The 16622-nt window shown below is 45.5% G+C and overlaps 1 protein-coding gene across 4 annotated transcripts in view; it reads left to right on the forward strand.

Annotated features, from left to right (window-relative positions):
- The window catches only part of LOC117346095 (nmrA-like family domain-containing protein 1), a 53252-nt gene that overhangs the window by 3508 nt on the left and 33122 nt on the right, over positions 1-16622 (forward strand). For 2 of the 4 annotated variants that reach the window (XM_033915441.1, XM_033915438.1), the window contains exons 1-2: positions 11398-11551; positions 13177-13330. The gene's annotated coding sequence lies outside the window, so the exon portion shown is untranslated. Of the gene's footprint in view, positions 1-11396; positions 11552-13176; positions 13331-16622 lie in introns of those variants that run through there. The other 2 variants (XM_033915440.1, XM_033915442.1) reach the window with 2 other exon arrangements.

The following is a 16622-nucleotide window of genomic DNA, read 5'->3' on the forward strand; positions in this document are numbered from 1 at the left end:
AACTTAAAGCTCAGACTACAGCCAAAGCTTGCTGATGTAGAGGGAGTACTCAGCAGATGTCCCAGGGTAAGAGATTAAGCACACCTGGGAATCCATTCAGGCAGGCAGAAACTCAGAAGAGAGTAAGCTCCAGGGGCAGCTCAATATGTCAGAAGCAGAGCAGAGTTCCTGTGCCTTTAGCACGAGAAAGCTTGGTTCAAAGAAACAGTAAGGCTGGCTGGAAGATCCAGGGCAGCACCAAGCCAGGAGAGAATGGCTACAGGAGCAGGTTTGCCATAAATGTGTCCTCTTATTCAGATGAGGAGGAGAAGTTCCTTACTGGGGAAATTCCTATGGAAGTGGAAGAAAGTTTCCCTAATGTTACAGAGAGTGACACTGTTATGGATTCAGAAGGAATGCCTGCAGAAAGTGTGTGTGAGTAGTACATAGTGTGCAAAGTTTGCTAAAGCTGTACCAAAGTAGATGGTCCTTAAGACTACTACTATTTATCATTTCTATAGCGCTGTAAGGCATACGCAGCGCTATACATTTAACATACAATAGACAGTCCTTGCTCAGAAGAGCTAACAATCTAATTTGACAGATAGGACATCTCAGGGTTGGGGAGATTATGGTAGAGGAAATAATACAGTGGGTCTAGGTATCTGACAGCAGTGAGTGGGAGTTTAGAGTTGAAAGCAGTTTCAAAAAAGTGGGCTTTTAGCTTAGATTTGAATACTGCTAGGGATGGAGCATGATGTACTGAGTCAGGCAGCCTGTTCCAGGCATAAGCTGCGGCAAGAAAGAAGGGACGGAGTCTGGAGTTCGCAGTGGAGGAGAAGGGTACAGATAAGAGGGGCTTGCCTGATGAACGGAGTTCACGGGGAGGGGCATAGGGGAGATAAGTGAAGAGAAATATTGGGGGGCTTCAGAGTGAATTTCACTTGTAAGTCAGTAAGAGGAGTTTGAACTGTATTCGGAAATGGATGGGGAGCCAATGAAGTGACTTGAGGAGAGGGGTAATGTGAGAATTGTGGCTCTCACGGAATGTGAGTCATGCAGCAGCATTTTGAACAAATTGAAGAGGTGAGAGACGGGTGCATGGGAGGCCTGAGAGAAGTACGTTTCAGTAGTCTAAGCGTGAGGTGATGAGAGCATGGATAAGGGTTTTGGTAGTGTGTTCAGAGAGGAGAGGACAGATTTTGATAATACTATAGAGCAGAGAAGGAGAGAGAGGAGTCAAAGATCACCCCCAGGTTGCAAGCTGATGAGACAGGGAGGAGGATAATGTTATCCACAGAAATAGAGAATAGTGAGAGGGGGGAGGTGTGTTTAGGCGGAAAGATTAGAAGTTCAGTTTTAGCCATATTCAGTTTGAAATGGCAGTGAGATGAAAGAATACAGTAATCAGGGTTTCAGCTAAAGTGATTTGAATGAAATTAATATGCAGTGATAGTTTGTGCTAGGAACCCAGTCCCTTCAAGTTATGATAAACAAATGGCTGAGTAAAGAGGGGAGATGGATAAAAGTTTGCTAAAGTTGTTAGCTTCCTCTAGTATTGGGGAAAACCCTGACATAATTCAAGCCCATAATACAAGGGAAACCTCGAACCTGGATGGAGGACCTGGGGGGTGGGGGTTTGGGGAGGGTTTGTTTAGGGGTGGGGTGGGGATGTTTGGGGGGCTGAGCTCTGTGGGGTTTGGGTTTTGCAAACCAAAAATGTTGAGCTTGAATGTACTTCAACACTGTTGGTGTTTTTGTTTGCTCAATAAAATATATTTGAACACAAGGGGAACCTCGAGAGGGACAAGGATCATCTTAATCATATGAGTGGCATGATTCTCCTTCCCAGATAGAGATATAGGTCAGTGTAGTGTATGTGGTGCGCAGGCAGTTGGGGGAGAACTTCCCAGAAGCATTCTTAGTACAATGCACCGTGATTTTCAAAAGGCACAAAAGAGGGAGAGACAGTCAAGAGACATGTAGAGCAACCCTAGGGTTGATCCTGAGTCCAAGTGGTGGAAAGCTCCAGAGACTTTGTACCATAAAGTTTGACTTAAAGGAAAAGACTTGCTGTGTGAAAATGCTTGGATTCTTGCTGCATATAAGCAGGACTTTTGTAGACTATTTTTGTGGTTGTGTTGAAGCAACGGTATGAACTACATCTGTGAGATATGCCAAGATATGTACAGTTATAATTTGCTAAAACGAGTTCCAGTGAACTGTTAACTGGCAGAATAAATGCTTTGAACTTTGATGAGCTGGTGAACTGTGTCTTTTTTGCAGCACAAGTAGCCATTTTCTTGTGGTCACTCCAGGGAGCACTGGTCCTTACACCTGTGGCAGAAGTTGAGTGCTCTGCCACAATAGGGAGGAGCCTAAGGCCCTGATTGGCTCAGATGCCTAAGGCCCCACCCCTGGTCTTAGGTATATGAGCCAATCAGGGCCTTAGGCTCCTCCCCGTTCATTCAAGGATGCACCGGGAAGGGGAAGGCCTGTCATTTTGGAGTGGTGGGCCAGCGAGCAAGACGGACTGGGCATCCCTCCTGCTGTCATCTAAATTTGCAGGTAAGGAGGTGGTTCAGGAGCGGTTTGGGAGGGGGCTAGGGGTATCTGGTGGCAGGAGGGAGTGAGCATCCCTCCTGCTGATTTTTGTACACTAGAGAGGGAAGGGTTTGGGTCAGTGGATCCTGGTGGGGGGTCAGTTCATTTTGGGGGGGGGGGTATTTCACAGCAGCAGAAGGGAGTCGGCATCCTTCCTGCTGAGTTTTATTGAAGTATGGGAGGGCAGTCCTGGCAGGGGAGGGTGTTTGTGGTTTGGCTCAGCGTGGGGGGGTTCGCGGCAGCAGGAGGGAGTGGGCATCGGAGGGGGGTGCAGCTCAACTGTTTTTTTTTATGGGCCAAATGTTACACACACACATCTGTGCCCATATAAAAAAAAGAAGACCTGTTGGTAACACAGTCCAGACCTGTTGGGTTTTTCTGTTGGTATTTGCGGTCCACTTATGGCACTGTTAGGCCATCGATCAGATGGCTTGCTTTAATATTAATGACCTCATTTTAATAGTAATGAGGTCGATACATGCCAGAACTGGACTTTTGTACAAAAACCATGCAGTGAGCCGTTTTCAACATCGGGTCAGCAAGTTCCAACAGTCGCTAAACATTACATTACATTTCTAGACCACAAAACCTTTCAGATGGATGCGGTTTCCATAACTAAGAGGCTGTACAACAGTCAAACTGGTTTAGTGATCATCAGTACCCAATTTAAACATTTAGTGCTTCTAGCCCTATGAGTCACTTGTTTACTGCTAGTGATAAATATGCTGAAGGTTCTCAGCGAATACTCAGAACCTCTGTCTCCACTGAATAGCATACTGAGTTTTCAGACTGTCTCAGTTTTTTGCGGAAAAAAGGGCTTTCTCAGCTGAGGGAAATGACTGAGGTGTCGAGAAGTTTGATGATATTTTTTTTATCATGCTATGTAATTAATCTGTTGACTTATTACATGAATAAATGTAACTACTTATATCTCTTTATGAGTGTTTTTTTCATGCTGTTCACTTAAACAGTGCCATTAAAGAACACCCTAAAACAGTAAATGAGAGATGAAAAAAGAGATACTGAGGACTGCAATTTAATGAATACTGAATCAACTAGTACTAAAATTAGATGCTAACAAGACATTAATAGGCAACAATTTTGATTAATGTATGCATCTTGCTAAGTGCAGTGATGTAGTAAAGGGGAGCGGGGGGGGGACTGACCACCGCAGGCACCGGCACCTCTCCACCCCCCCACACCACACTCACGCCTTCCCTTCCCCGCCCCCCAAATATCTTTGAAATTTTCACCAGCGCAAGCAACTAGTCTAGCCTGCTGCTCATGCAAGCCTGGCTCTCTCTGATATCACTTCCGGGTCGCAGGGCCAGGAAGTGATGTCAGAGGGAAAGCCAATGCTAGCGAGCAGCAGGCTGGAGAAGCTGCTCGCAGTGGCAAATATTTAAAGAGGTACGTGGGTGGGAAGGGAGGGTGTGAGTGTGCCACACAAGAGCGGGGGCAGAGAGGAGGGTGCAGGAGGCGCCACTGCTTCAGGCATCCCCTACCCTCACTACGCCACTGTAAAGATGCATGCCTAAATCTCTTAGCGTGCAACTGAAATTTGAGGGTGGCCATGGGAGGAACATGGGCAAGTCCGGGGCATTCACTAAAGATACTTGCAGTATTTTAGATTTCAAGGGATCCATGCCTACTTTAGGTGTGAGTATTTATACCAGGTTTGAGTTGGTGTAAATTCTCCCACCAAAAGTTGGGTGCGGATCCCGACACTATTCTATAAATGGCGCCCAACTCGGACCGCCTTTTATAGAATAGCGTTCAGTGCTCATTTTTTTGGGTGCCCAAATTTAGATGCCATTTATATAATCTAGCTCATAGTGCCTAAGTGGTTTATAATGATATATTCAGTAGCACTATCAGGATAGCAAGTGCTGTTATCTGATTACAGGTTTTTGAATACTAAAGTAGTAAAATATGTCAGTTTAAGGAATGGGGATTGTGAAGACATAGGAAGATTTCTTTTCTTTTCAGAGAAACTTAAGTATTTATGTGGCAGTGGCGTACCAAGGGGGGGCGGGGGGGCGATGCGCCCTGGGTGCCAGCCCTGAGGGGGTGCTCCCGGCCTTGCCGTTCAGTCCCCCCCACCCCCGAAGGACCGCTCGCCCCACTGACCTTCCTACACCACCTGTGAAGCAGGATCGCAACATCAGCGATCCCTGAGCTGCTTGGGCGCTGCTTCCTGTGCCGCGGTCCCGCCCCTCCTCTGACATCAGAGGAGGGATGGGACCGCGGCGCAGGAAGCAGCGCCTAAGCAGCGCAGAGATCGCTGACGTCGCGATCCTGCTGCGGCTGCTTCATAGGTGGTGCGGGGAGGCCAGGGGGGCGAGCGGTCCTTCGGGGTGGGTCGGGGCATCAGGCCTTCAGGGTGGGGTGGGCGGGCAGGCAGGCAGGCAGGCTTTCAAGGGTGAGGGGGGGACAGGCAGGCCTTCAAGGGGGGACAGGCCTTCAAGGGGGGGGACAGGCCTTTGGGGGGGTGCAGACCTCCAAGAGGTGCAGGCCTTCAAGGGGGAGGGACAGGCCTTCAAGGGGGGGGACAGGCCTACAAGGGGTGGGACAGGCCTTCAAGGGGGGACAGGCCTTCGGGGGGGTGCAAGCCTTCGGGGGTGCAGGCCTTCGGGGGGGTGCAGACCTTCAAGGGGGTGAAGGCCTTCAAGGGGGGGACAGGCCTTCAAGGGGGGACAGGCCTACAAGGGGGAGGACAAGCTACAAGGGGGTGGGACAGGCCTTCAAGGGGGGGACAGGCCTTCAAGGGGGGGACAGGCCTTTGGGGGGGTGCAGGCCTTCGGGGGGGTGCAGACCTTCAAGGGGGGACAGGCCTTCGGGGGGGGGTGCAGGCCTTCGGGTGGGGTGTGCAGACCTTCAAGGGGGTGCAGGCCTTCAAGGGGGGACAGGCCTTCAAGGGGGGGACAGGCAGGCAGGCCTTCAAGGGGGGACAGGCCTACAAGGGGGGGACAAGCTACAAGGGGGTGGGACAGGCCTTCAAGGGGGGTGCAGGCCTTCAAGGGGGGACAGGCAGACCTTTAAGGGGGGACAGGCCTTTGGGGGGGACCCTGGTTTAGAAGTACACGGAGGGAAGGGGTGTTCAAAGAGACGTGCATATGCCAAACTTTGGGGGGGGAAGAAATAATGGGTCTGAAAATAGAGGAGAGGGAGAGAGATGATGGACCATGGGATTTAGGGAGGGAAGGAACAGAAAGGGAGAGAAATTGGATACAAGGGATGGTGTGGAGGAGGAATAGAGATACTGGATAGGAGGGTAATTAGGAAAAGAAAGGGAGAGATGGTGGACTCTGGGGTGGTGGGGAAGGAGGGAGAGATGCCGGATGAAAGGGTAGTTAAGAAAAGGTGGATCTGTGGAGGGAGATGAAAAAAAGGAAAGATACCAGATTTCCTGGGAAGGGAAGGGAAATGGAAAGGGAGGACAGAGTTGGCAGATGGATGGTTAGCATGCAGAAAGAAGGAGACCCTGGCAAGCAAGTTATCAGAAGAAAACCAGAGCCTTGGACCAACAAGATTTGAAATATAACCAGACAACAAAAGGTAGAAAAATTAATTTTATTTTCTGTTTTGTGATTATAATATGTCAGATTTGAAATGTGTATCCTGCCAGAGCTGGTGTTGGACTGCAAACGTGAGCTAGGATTTAACAGAGAGAGGAAAAGTCCTTTTTGTTTCTTTATTTTATTTACACCACAGCGCCAGTGTGGTTAGGAGAAGCCAAAGGGGGGTGAAAAAGCTATAAAACCCACCAGGAGTTTTGAAAAAAATCACCCAACTGGGCAGGAAAATCGAATTGAAAAACCAATTCAATAGGCTGAATCGAAGCGAAATTTTTTTTCCTGAATCTGGCAGCATTAGTTTGCGCTACTGTCTTAGACTTTAGGACCTGGGATTGGGGAGAGATGGCATCCTCAGTACTTTATAATGCAAGTGAAACGAGGATTTGGTCAGACTTTTGAAGGGTCTGCAGAAAAAAAATATTGTATAGGCCGGGGACATGAGACAGCAGGAAATGGGAACTTTTCTTCCTTCTATTTTTGTGAATGGAAAGGCTGAGGATGTCAGAGAGTTCAGTTAAAATATGTGCTTTATAAGAAAATATAATCATGTGTTTTATAAAGTTTATAGCATAGCTGGCCTACCCAGTGAGGTGTTCCTAGTGGTGATGGTGGCAGCGTGTCAATGTGTTGAGAGGAAGAGGTGGTCTGGGAAATTCTGCTGAGCAAACTCCGGGCCCATTTCCACCCCCCAGTTAGTCCACTCCACTCAACTGGTTCACACACTGAGTGGGTCTTTGGGTGTTGTTTTGGGATCTCTTCCAGTGGTTTATCAATATCTCCTTCTGGTCTTTGTTATCCTTAGCATTGACCTACAGAATATGTTTGTAACAGCGCTGCTTGTGTGGCATTAGGCTATGTAGTGATCGAAAGAAAAAAACAGACCTTTGCACATTTTTGCACTATATGGTGGGTGTATGAGGAGATTCACATTTCCTGCACAGCTAAGTCCATGTGAAGTTACCTGTATTTGACATCTAGCAAGGTCTCTGTTTAAAAGGAAAGATCTAAACTTAAAAATGAAGTGGCCAGAAGTTATGGTAAAAGCAGATAGTGTAGCTGGTTTTAAGAAAGATTTGGACAAATTCCTGGAGGAAAAGTCCATAATCTGTTATTAAGACATGGGGGAAGAGTCTGCTTGCCCTGGATCGGTAGCATGGAATGTTGCTGCTCTTTGGGTTTTGACCAGGTATTAGTGTCCTGGATTGGCTACCATGAGAATGGGCTACTGGGCATGATGGACCATTGTTCTGACCCAGTTAGGTTATTCTTATGTTATGTTCTCATCTGTAGGGGCCTTTGTTTTCACTTCTTATTTTAATGTATTTTTTTTCTGGGAACTTATCAGTGTTTTTTATAATGGGAACAAAAATGGAAGAGAATTAATGTGTGTGGGATGAGGGGGTAACTAATTTCTTCAGCTAAATAATTCAATCCACTTCAAACAGACATAGGAGAACTCACGCACCATTCACACACCCTCCAACCAAAAACGTCAAAAGAAAAAAGCTGTTCGACAACCTCCTAGCCATTCGAGCTGCAACACTCGACCCCCAACCCTACAACCAATTGACATCGACCACATACTGCAAAACCTTCAAAAAAAATAAAAACCCTTCTATTCAAAAAACACATAAAACCGAACTAACACAATCAGAACTGTCCCAAGCATCACCTGCAACTACTCCATATGTACTTCTGATGTCATGACAATTCAGACATAATTTATGTTATGTTATGTTTGGAATATAAGAAAATTTTCACTGCCTGTTTCTATTCTGACCATTTATTCCGTTTCATGGTCATTACAAAAAATATTTTTTTACATGGGGGGGTGTCAAAAAATGATGGGCCCCGGGTGCCACATACCCTAGGTACGCCACTGTAGTGTGGCATAGTGGTTAAAAGTTATGTGCTCAGCACCCTGAGGTTGTGGGTTCAAACCCATGCTGCTTCTTGTGACCCTGGGCAAGTCATTTAATCCCCCCATTGCCCCCCAAGTACATTAGAAAGATTGTGAGCCTGCCAGGATAGACAGGGAAAAATGCTTGAGTATCTGAATAATAAATTCATGTACACTGTTCTGAGCTCCCCTGGGAGAATATAGAAAAATTAATGAATAAATATTTTGGAAGAGGTGTCTTTACTATTAGAGTCTAGGATAAACTACAAATCCCATACTACTTTGAGATATAAGTTCAAAACCAGAAATTGCCAAAAAGTCACCCTCCTGGAATTAGGAGAAAATCTGCTTTCTGTGTCCCCCCTGGCCCCTAACCTCTTGTGTTCCTGCTAACTGCAGAAACCAAACACGTACAACACCATTTTAACAAAAAGGAGAAGGAAAACTGTTTCTCCAGTACAGACAATCGCTTCAGGCTGACCAGATATTTCTAAAGAAATAAAAAACCACTACTGCAAAGCTCCCTTGAAAGGGCAGAAAAGTTAGATGGTGAAACAGAGAGGCGTTTCTACGTACTTGAAAAATCCAGGGCAGGGATGCATAGATCCTTCCTTCCCTTCCCTCCCCCTCCATTTTGATAAAGTAACAAATCATAATTTCCCCTCCCTTCACACACAATCCTGTAAAGTTTCAAGTTTTATTAGGATTTTATATACCGCCTATCAAGGTTATCTAAGCGGTTTTACAATCAGGTACTCAAGCTTTTTCCCTCTCTGTCCTGGTGGGCTCACAATCTATCTAACGTACCTGGGGCTATGGAGGATTAAATGACTTGCCCAGGATCACAAGGAGCAGCGTGGGGTTTGAACCCACAACCCCAGGGTGCTGAGGCTGTAGCTTCAACCACTGCGCCACACACTCCTCCTTAAAAACAGAAAAGACATCATACTTCACATTTTTTGTAACATCTTGTCTTTTATTTATATGATGGTAACAGTACCGAAAAGGAACAAAAACAGGGGAAAAAAGATCAGCTTTAGTCCTTCTTCCGTGGTCCTCTGTGTCTCTAGGGCTCTTCAGTTTAGCAGCAGCAGTAGAAACTTCCAGAAGGGGTGTGAAGGAGTCCAGCACCAGCAGTTTCAGAGAGGTGGACAAAGGGGAGGGGGGTCAAAGGAGTCCATCAGCAGCTTCAGAGAGGGCTGTATGAAAGATTTCAGCAACAGTAGCAGCTTCGGAAAGAGGGGGCATGAAGGAGTCTAGCAACACCAGCATCTTCAGGAGGGGTGTGTGTGTGAAGGAGTCCTATAGTAGTAGCTTCAGAGAGGAGGATTAGTGGCAGCAGAACATTTTGGCAGGCAGCAACCAGTTCTCAAGCACCACACAAGGCAGCAGCATGGTGGCACCTCTTCATGCTTTGTGTGTACATGTTTTATAGTTTATGGTTTTATATACCCTCTTAGTGAGCCACCTGGAGTACTGCGTCCAACACTGGTCGCCGTACACAAAAAACGACATAGAACTGCTCGAAAGGGTCCAGAGAAGAGCGACATAAATGGTTAAGGGACTGGAGGAGTTGCCGTACAAGAGGCTAGAGAAACTGGGCCTCTTCTCCCTTGAGACAAAACATTCAAGATTTTGAAGGGAATTGACTTAGTAGAGAAAGAGAGATTGTTCACCCTTTCAAAGGTGGAGAGAACGAGAGGGCACTCTCTAAAGTTAAAAGGGGATAGACTCCGTACAAACATAAGGAAGTTCTTCTTCACCCAGAGAGTGGTAGAAATCTGGAACACTCTTCCAGAGGCTGTTATAGGGGAAAGCACCCTTCTCGGATTCAAGAAAAGGTTAGATAAGTTCCTGCTGGACCAGAACATACGCAGGTAAGGCTAGACTCTAGTAGGGCACTGGTCTTTGACCTAAGGGCTGCCGCGTGAGTGGACTGCTGGGCACGATGGACCACTGGTCTGACCCAGCAGCTGCAAATCTTAAGTTTTTATGTTTTTAAAAGACCATATTTCCTGCCCTTTCTCCCTATTGTTCCCACATCCCTTAAGTTAATTCAACTTGTACGTCAACTCAACTTGTACTTCACTAATCTTTTGTAAACCGCATAGACCTTAACGGTACTGCGGTATATAAACTGTTATTATTATTATTGTTATTATTATTATTATATAGTCAGAGAAGAGTGACGCATCACTGTGATATGGATGCTTAGGAGCACAGCTCTGCCGGAGTTTTGGATAAAAGTGCTTACTTTCATTTCCCCTCACAATAAATTAAGTATGGGCATACATCGCGAGCATTACTAGAAAGATGTTTGCCTGAAAGAAGCTGGAGAAGTTTAAGTATGCAGCGGATAATGGTGACCATCAGTGTGCGGCTCCGCACAAGGAGGCCGCCAACCACTGCTCCTTCTAAGCTGAAGAGCAGTCCTCCACGTCCTGTCAATGTGTATGTAGGGTGGGGGGAGGGGAGTGCTGTTTCACGCTCACATTTTCAATATTGAGGAGTTGGCAAGCTCTAGCGGCGTCTCAAACTTTTTTAGCTCCGGCACACTGAATGGAGCAAATGTTTTTCACGGCACATTGTAATTGAAATTATAAAATTGCAAAACCAACAAAAAATTAAATTTGATCGTTATCTATTTAAAGTTATTTAAGCTATGTATGGGTAATAGTAACAATGGAGAAACTAAAGTAGGTAGAATAGAATTGCTAATCAATGCAATGGATGGACTTGTTTTTGATGCAAATTAACTCAAAACGTGGTTCGATAGTTGACAAACACATTTCATCATCCACTATCTGCAGTCATTCTCTTTTTTTTCCATTTAATTTCTATCACAGCTGAAAATCCAAGTTTATAAAGTTCCGGGTTTTGAAAAGCTGTCCAGACCCCCAGACATGTCCTCAAAAGGAGGACATGTCTGCTGAAATCTGGACGTGTGTTAACCCCAGGAAGAAAGCCAGAGCTCAAGGAAAGATACTTGGGACAATTGCAAGGTATTGATTTTTTTCAAGACCTGGCCAAGGTTACTGCAAACAAACAAAAAAAAAAATCTGCAGTATAAGTTATTGTACCCATTTGGGCGCTAGATTAGAGAGTTGCGTGGGGACAGAAATCAAATCCATCCTAACCTATCCCCATTGGAATCAAATCCATCCCCGCTGTAATCAAATCTGTGTCCCCGCAAGTAATCGCTTCCGTCCCTGCCCATCCCCATAAACTTCAGAAGGTTATTTCATTTAATTATGCTACTGAATTAGAGGCTCTGGTAGTTCAGTCGGTTACTATAGTAACTGCAGGAAACAGAGAGAGCAAACAGAGCGTGGGACCTGCACGGGAGAAGGAAGGAGCTGCTGAGTTCGGACACATTTTGAGTTATGAGAGAGGCAGAGAAGACACGGCAGCCGACCCAGGTCACTTCCAAGCCACAAACCTTCCTTCAGTTTTTCAGTCTGGTTTCTTGTCTCTGTTCTTTACAACACTGGTTGGTTTGTTAGCTTTGTTCTTCTTTACAAAACCATCATTTCAAATGTATTTGCTCTCTCTTTTTGTAATGCTTTGCTATACATTAGTTAGATATTGAGCATTTTCTCATGTCACCTCAATTCTGTGGAAAAAAAACCCACTGTGAGATGTTTAGTTGATGGGGATCTTCGCACTTTACGTAAATTATGTAACATATTTCTGTATATGGCTGCTTAAGTTTTTACAGAAATGGTGGTAGAAGTGTGGAATAGTCGCCTGACTAGAGGTGGTGGAGACAAAGGGCTCCTTTTACTAAGCTGTGTTAATGTTTTTAGCGCACAGTAAACCCACGCTACGTGGCTAGAACTAACTCCAGCTCAATGCTGGCGTTAACGTCTAGCACGCGCGGCAGTTTAGCGCACGCTATTCCAAGCGTTAAAGCCCTAGCGTGGCTTAGTAAAAGGAGCCCAAAGTTTCCAAGTTTTATTAAAAATTTGATAAAATGCTTATATAATTTCTAAGCGATTTACATGAAAAAAAATGATGCAAAAAAGAGGACAATACTGATGTTAATACTAACTTCCAAGAGAAACAAGGAAAAAGGGAGAGAACTACATTCAATAAACATTCAAGGCAAACATACTAAGGGAGGGAGGGGTTTTAGCCTTATAAGGCTAGTTTCTGGTATTTTGAAGAGTCTATCACGGTTAATGGATAATATCAAGTTAAGAGTTCATCCATTTCAGAACTTAATTCTGAAAAGCATCATTAAACAGAAAACTTTTAAGAATACTTTTAAATTTATCTAATTGTTTTTCTTCTCTTAAAAAAGACGGAAGACGATTCCAAATTTGTGGGGCTGTTATAGAGAAAGACTGTGTTTGAATTCAAGAAAGCGTGGTACAAGCAATGGCATAGTAATGGGGGGGTGTTGCCCCTGGCAACGTCTTGGTAGAGGCGCCGACATCCATCCACCTCTCCACCCCCCCTTGCTCCTTCCCACTCCTCACCCCACCACGCATGAGCCTTAACTTCCCTCCCACCGTACCTCTAGCTCTTTGCCGGCTTGAGCAGCAACTCCAACCTGCTACTTGCACCAGCGTTGGCTCTCCCTCTGATGTCACTTCTGGGTCCCACATGTAGGAAGTGACATCAGAGGGAGAGCTGTCAACATGGGCAGCACGTTGGTGGTGCTGGCCATGCCGGGAAATTTAAAAATGAGGGAAGGGAAGGAGCGTGCGCATGCACAGCAAGGGGGTGGGGTGAGAAAGGAGTGAGGGGCAGATAAGAGGATGGGGGAACGGCACTACCGCCCGGGGCACCTCTCACCCTCGCTACGCCATTGGGGATAAGCACGTGCTATCTCTTAGGGAAAGAAGGAGATAATAGATGCTGCAGATGGGTGACTGGATGGCCATTTGGCCTTTATCTGCCATCATGCTTCCATGTTTCTGTTTTGATATTGGTGTCTCTGTTTAAGATGTTTTAGCGTAACTTGTATTTGTAATGCAGTAAACTGCTTTGCAGTCTTTTGGGGATTAAGCAGTTTATTAAATACGATAAATAAATATTTTATGCATCCTCCATTTACGGTCTTAAAATGGGAGGTGGCAGTAACTACCTTATCCATTTTTTTTTTCACAGATTTGGTGATCGCAGGTTCCAGAACATTCTTGGCAGGATGCAGCACTGGTTTTCAACTGTCTTCCAACCCACAGCACCTGGGCTTCCTGAGTAACCAGGCCCTGACTAACTTTGGAGATCTGATAGGTTCAAGCTCAGTCAGGGGGAACCAGTGGTAAGCCCACTTTATTCAGGTCAACACCTCTTTTTTATTGTCCCTCTTATAAGCTTTCAAATGGATTTGTACCCTCTGGGTACATGTGAAGAGTGCAGAAGTGATATCTATAAACCACTGAAACCTGGAACAATCAAAAGCCCACTGAACTTAGAGAAAGGCATCTAGAAATAATTGTGTTTTTAATAATGTCTTAAATGACATACAATCTTTCCTTTACATAAAGGGTTCACATTCTCCAGCAGTTAACCAAAATAATCTGGTAATGCCATTATGAGAGTCTTCTCTTGTGTCAACAATAATCTGTGTGTGACACTGCAGAAGCTTTGGTATTGGCATGCGGCGGCATTTGACAGACCCCTGAAGAAACAATTGTGAAACATGTCGGATCTTACCGCCAGTCTACCGTGAGAACTGATAGTTCGCCATTACTAAGATAAGTAAATTTAAGCATAAGAATTGAAGGAATGATATACAATTTAAATTAAATAGACCGGTGAGGAATGCACCACTTGCATCTCCCCGTGATTACACTTCGGTGGGACAGAGGAGTGGTGGTTCTGAGGTCTATTAAACAGACTATAAAATTATTGAAAACATTTATTAAGGTGACATAAGATGTTTACTGAGCACCTTAGAAACCATTTATTTATATATGAAGCTTTGGTATTGGCATGCTGCAGCAGAGCTGGACCTGAATCACTCTTTTTATGCTCAGGAAGCCAACTGATCTGATAGAGGGGAAAGCATTGGCAGTATGCCAATGCCAAAGCATCACGACACTGGTCACTCTGCACAAGTGCCAGAGTGGCACTGCTTGGTTGTTGAAGTGGGAGGCAGCCCTGTCCAGCACTCACACTGCTCCAATCCAAAGGCAGAACTTGAGCATGTTTCTGTAGCGCCCTAAGTACACCTTCAGCCTTTCATTCCTTTAACCTTCTCCCCAAAATCAATTAATATTCAGGGCCAAAATCCAATACTTCCTCTCCCAGACCAATCCTCTGGACATCATACCTTTAAATATATATAAAAAAGCAATTCTCAAATACTTTTTGAATATTATCCACCCTCTCTGTGGGTAGAAGTATGTGCTGATAACTCTTAGAGCGTATGTGGCTGTCAGGACCTATTGGTTTGCTTCGATGGCAGCTGTTGTTTGCTGTCTGCCCCTTCCAGAAGCTAACAACCTAGTGGGCTGATGCTCAAACCAAACACCTGTGCAGGAAAATACCACAGGAACAGCACAGGATAAAACTTCCCAATGCTCAAAACTAATACCATGCAAATTATATGTAGGGGTACCAGATTGTAAAATCTGGACCCATGGCCCTGCCCCCAGGCCCGCCCAGTTCCACCCAGCCCTGCCCCCTCGACCTCTTCTCGTGCTTGGAGCCACGTCAGAAGGGCATCTGTGCAGGTGTGATTCGATGATGTCACACGCTTGGGAGAGGTGGCATTGATGAAATTTGAGAGCTAACCTCAGAGCTAAGTAGCTAATTAATTACATATATATAAAAACATGAAGTAAAAAATGAAATGAAGTATAAAACACTATGAAATCAATTAAGGAAGAATACAATACATATGAAATTTAGAGCAATATGAATATGAATCATGAAATTTAAGGACTGATTTTATAATTTTGATAGAAATAAACAATAAAGCTGGGCACAGCTATCTCATGTCTTCATCAATCCACTTTATTGTTTATTTCTATCAAAATTATAAAATCAGTCCTTAACTTCCAGCTATTTTCCGAAGGTCCATACATAAGAAAAGAAGAAACAACAAAAATAAAATTGATATTCTCTTATCCTGGTATATAATGCCGCAATATGTGAGCGGACATTGTATAGCTTCATAATAACAGCAATATGAGAAGACTATAGGTGATAGTTAGTTTTAATAATGTCTTATATATATGCTGAACACGTTTGAGCATGACATCACTGCATTGCATCTGTGCATGCATGCACAGATGCCCTTCCGAAGCAGTCTCAAGCTGGAAGCTTTTCAAAACCTGGACAAAGTGCTGGGTTTTGAAAAGCTGCTTGGACTCCCGGACAGTCTTCTAAAAACAGGACATGTCCGGGTAAATTTGGATGTCTGGTAAGCCTAATTATATGTGCATTGGGAAGTTAGGGGGAGGATCATGCCTGGCACATGCACAGAAGAGTTTTCTGGTAAGCACAGCTCCTCTGCACATGTCCAGGCAAACTAGGAAGTGAAGTCCACAATGGCATCATTCTTCTATGCCTTAAAATAAAAGCTTTCCAATTTTGTTTTCATTTGAAAGTCTTATATTTAAGTGCAGACAATCGGCATTAATGTGTGCTTTCACTAAACTTTCTCTCTGCCGCCCCAAACCTGCTCTCTGCCTCCTCGTCAGTGTCTTCTCCTTCTCCCCCCGTCTCTGTACTTCCTCATCTTCCTGTGCGCCTGGTGAATGACAAGACTCTCCAACTCGCCGCCCCGACTCTCCTGCCCTTTCCCAAGCAGTGCAAGCCCGTGGTTTTAACCTGCGGGTTTAAAGCGGGTTAAAGCCACGCACTCGCAAAAAAAGTAAAAAACCAAAAAAGTTTTCTTTGCAGCTCTGCCGTGGAGGGCCAGCGCATGCACAGACCATCTCCAGATGGTCTGCGCAGGCGTCGGGATCGCTTAAGAGCAATCCGTGCAGTCAGTTGGGGGCATGATTCTGATCGCCCTGCTCTGACCTGCACACATTTGACTCACTACCAGTGTTTAGGGCAGTGTCTCGCAAACTTTGTCAAGCCGTGGCACACTAAACATAGAGGCCATGACTCGAGGCGTCTGGAAGTACGTGGATGTCAGCGTGATGATGTCACGCACATGGGTGACATCATCACATCAAAGTCTGCGCATGTTTGAAGGCTCTAAAGAAGGGCCCTGAGCTACCAGTGGGGGGATTGCCTACAGGATGTGCCTCTTACCGTGAGTCACATCCTGTAGGCAGACAGCTGGCGCCAGCGCCTCTCCTCCTCCCCAGTGTCTTGCGGCACACCTGAAATCTCGGGAGGCGTCACACAGTTTGCAATACACTGGTTTAGGGGCTTGAACTAGGGTTACCACAAATTAAAGTGTTCCCGCTAAGCTGCGCTGGCATGCGCTGGCGCACAAAATATTACATCGCAGCGCACAAGTTTCTCGTCACAGCGCACACACGCGTCGCAAAGGTAAGGGGAGGTAAGGTAAGGGGACGCATTGGGGGGATTGCACTTCCCCACAATTGCCATGCTTCGGTTCCTCTTCTTCCTTCCTTCCTCCCCCCCCC

This window comes from Geotrypetes seraphini, chromosome 12 (genome assembly GCF_902459505.1).
Source record: "Geotrypetes seraphini chromosome 12, aGeoSer1.1, whole genome shotgun sequence".
Taxonomy (NCBI): domain Eukaryota; kingdom Metazoa; phylum Chordata; class Amphibia; order Gymnophiona; family Dermophiidae; genus Geotrypetes; species Geotrypetes seraphini.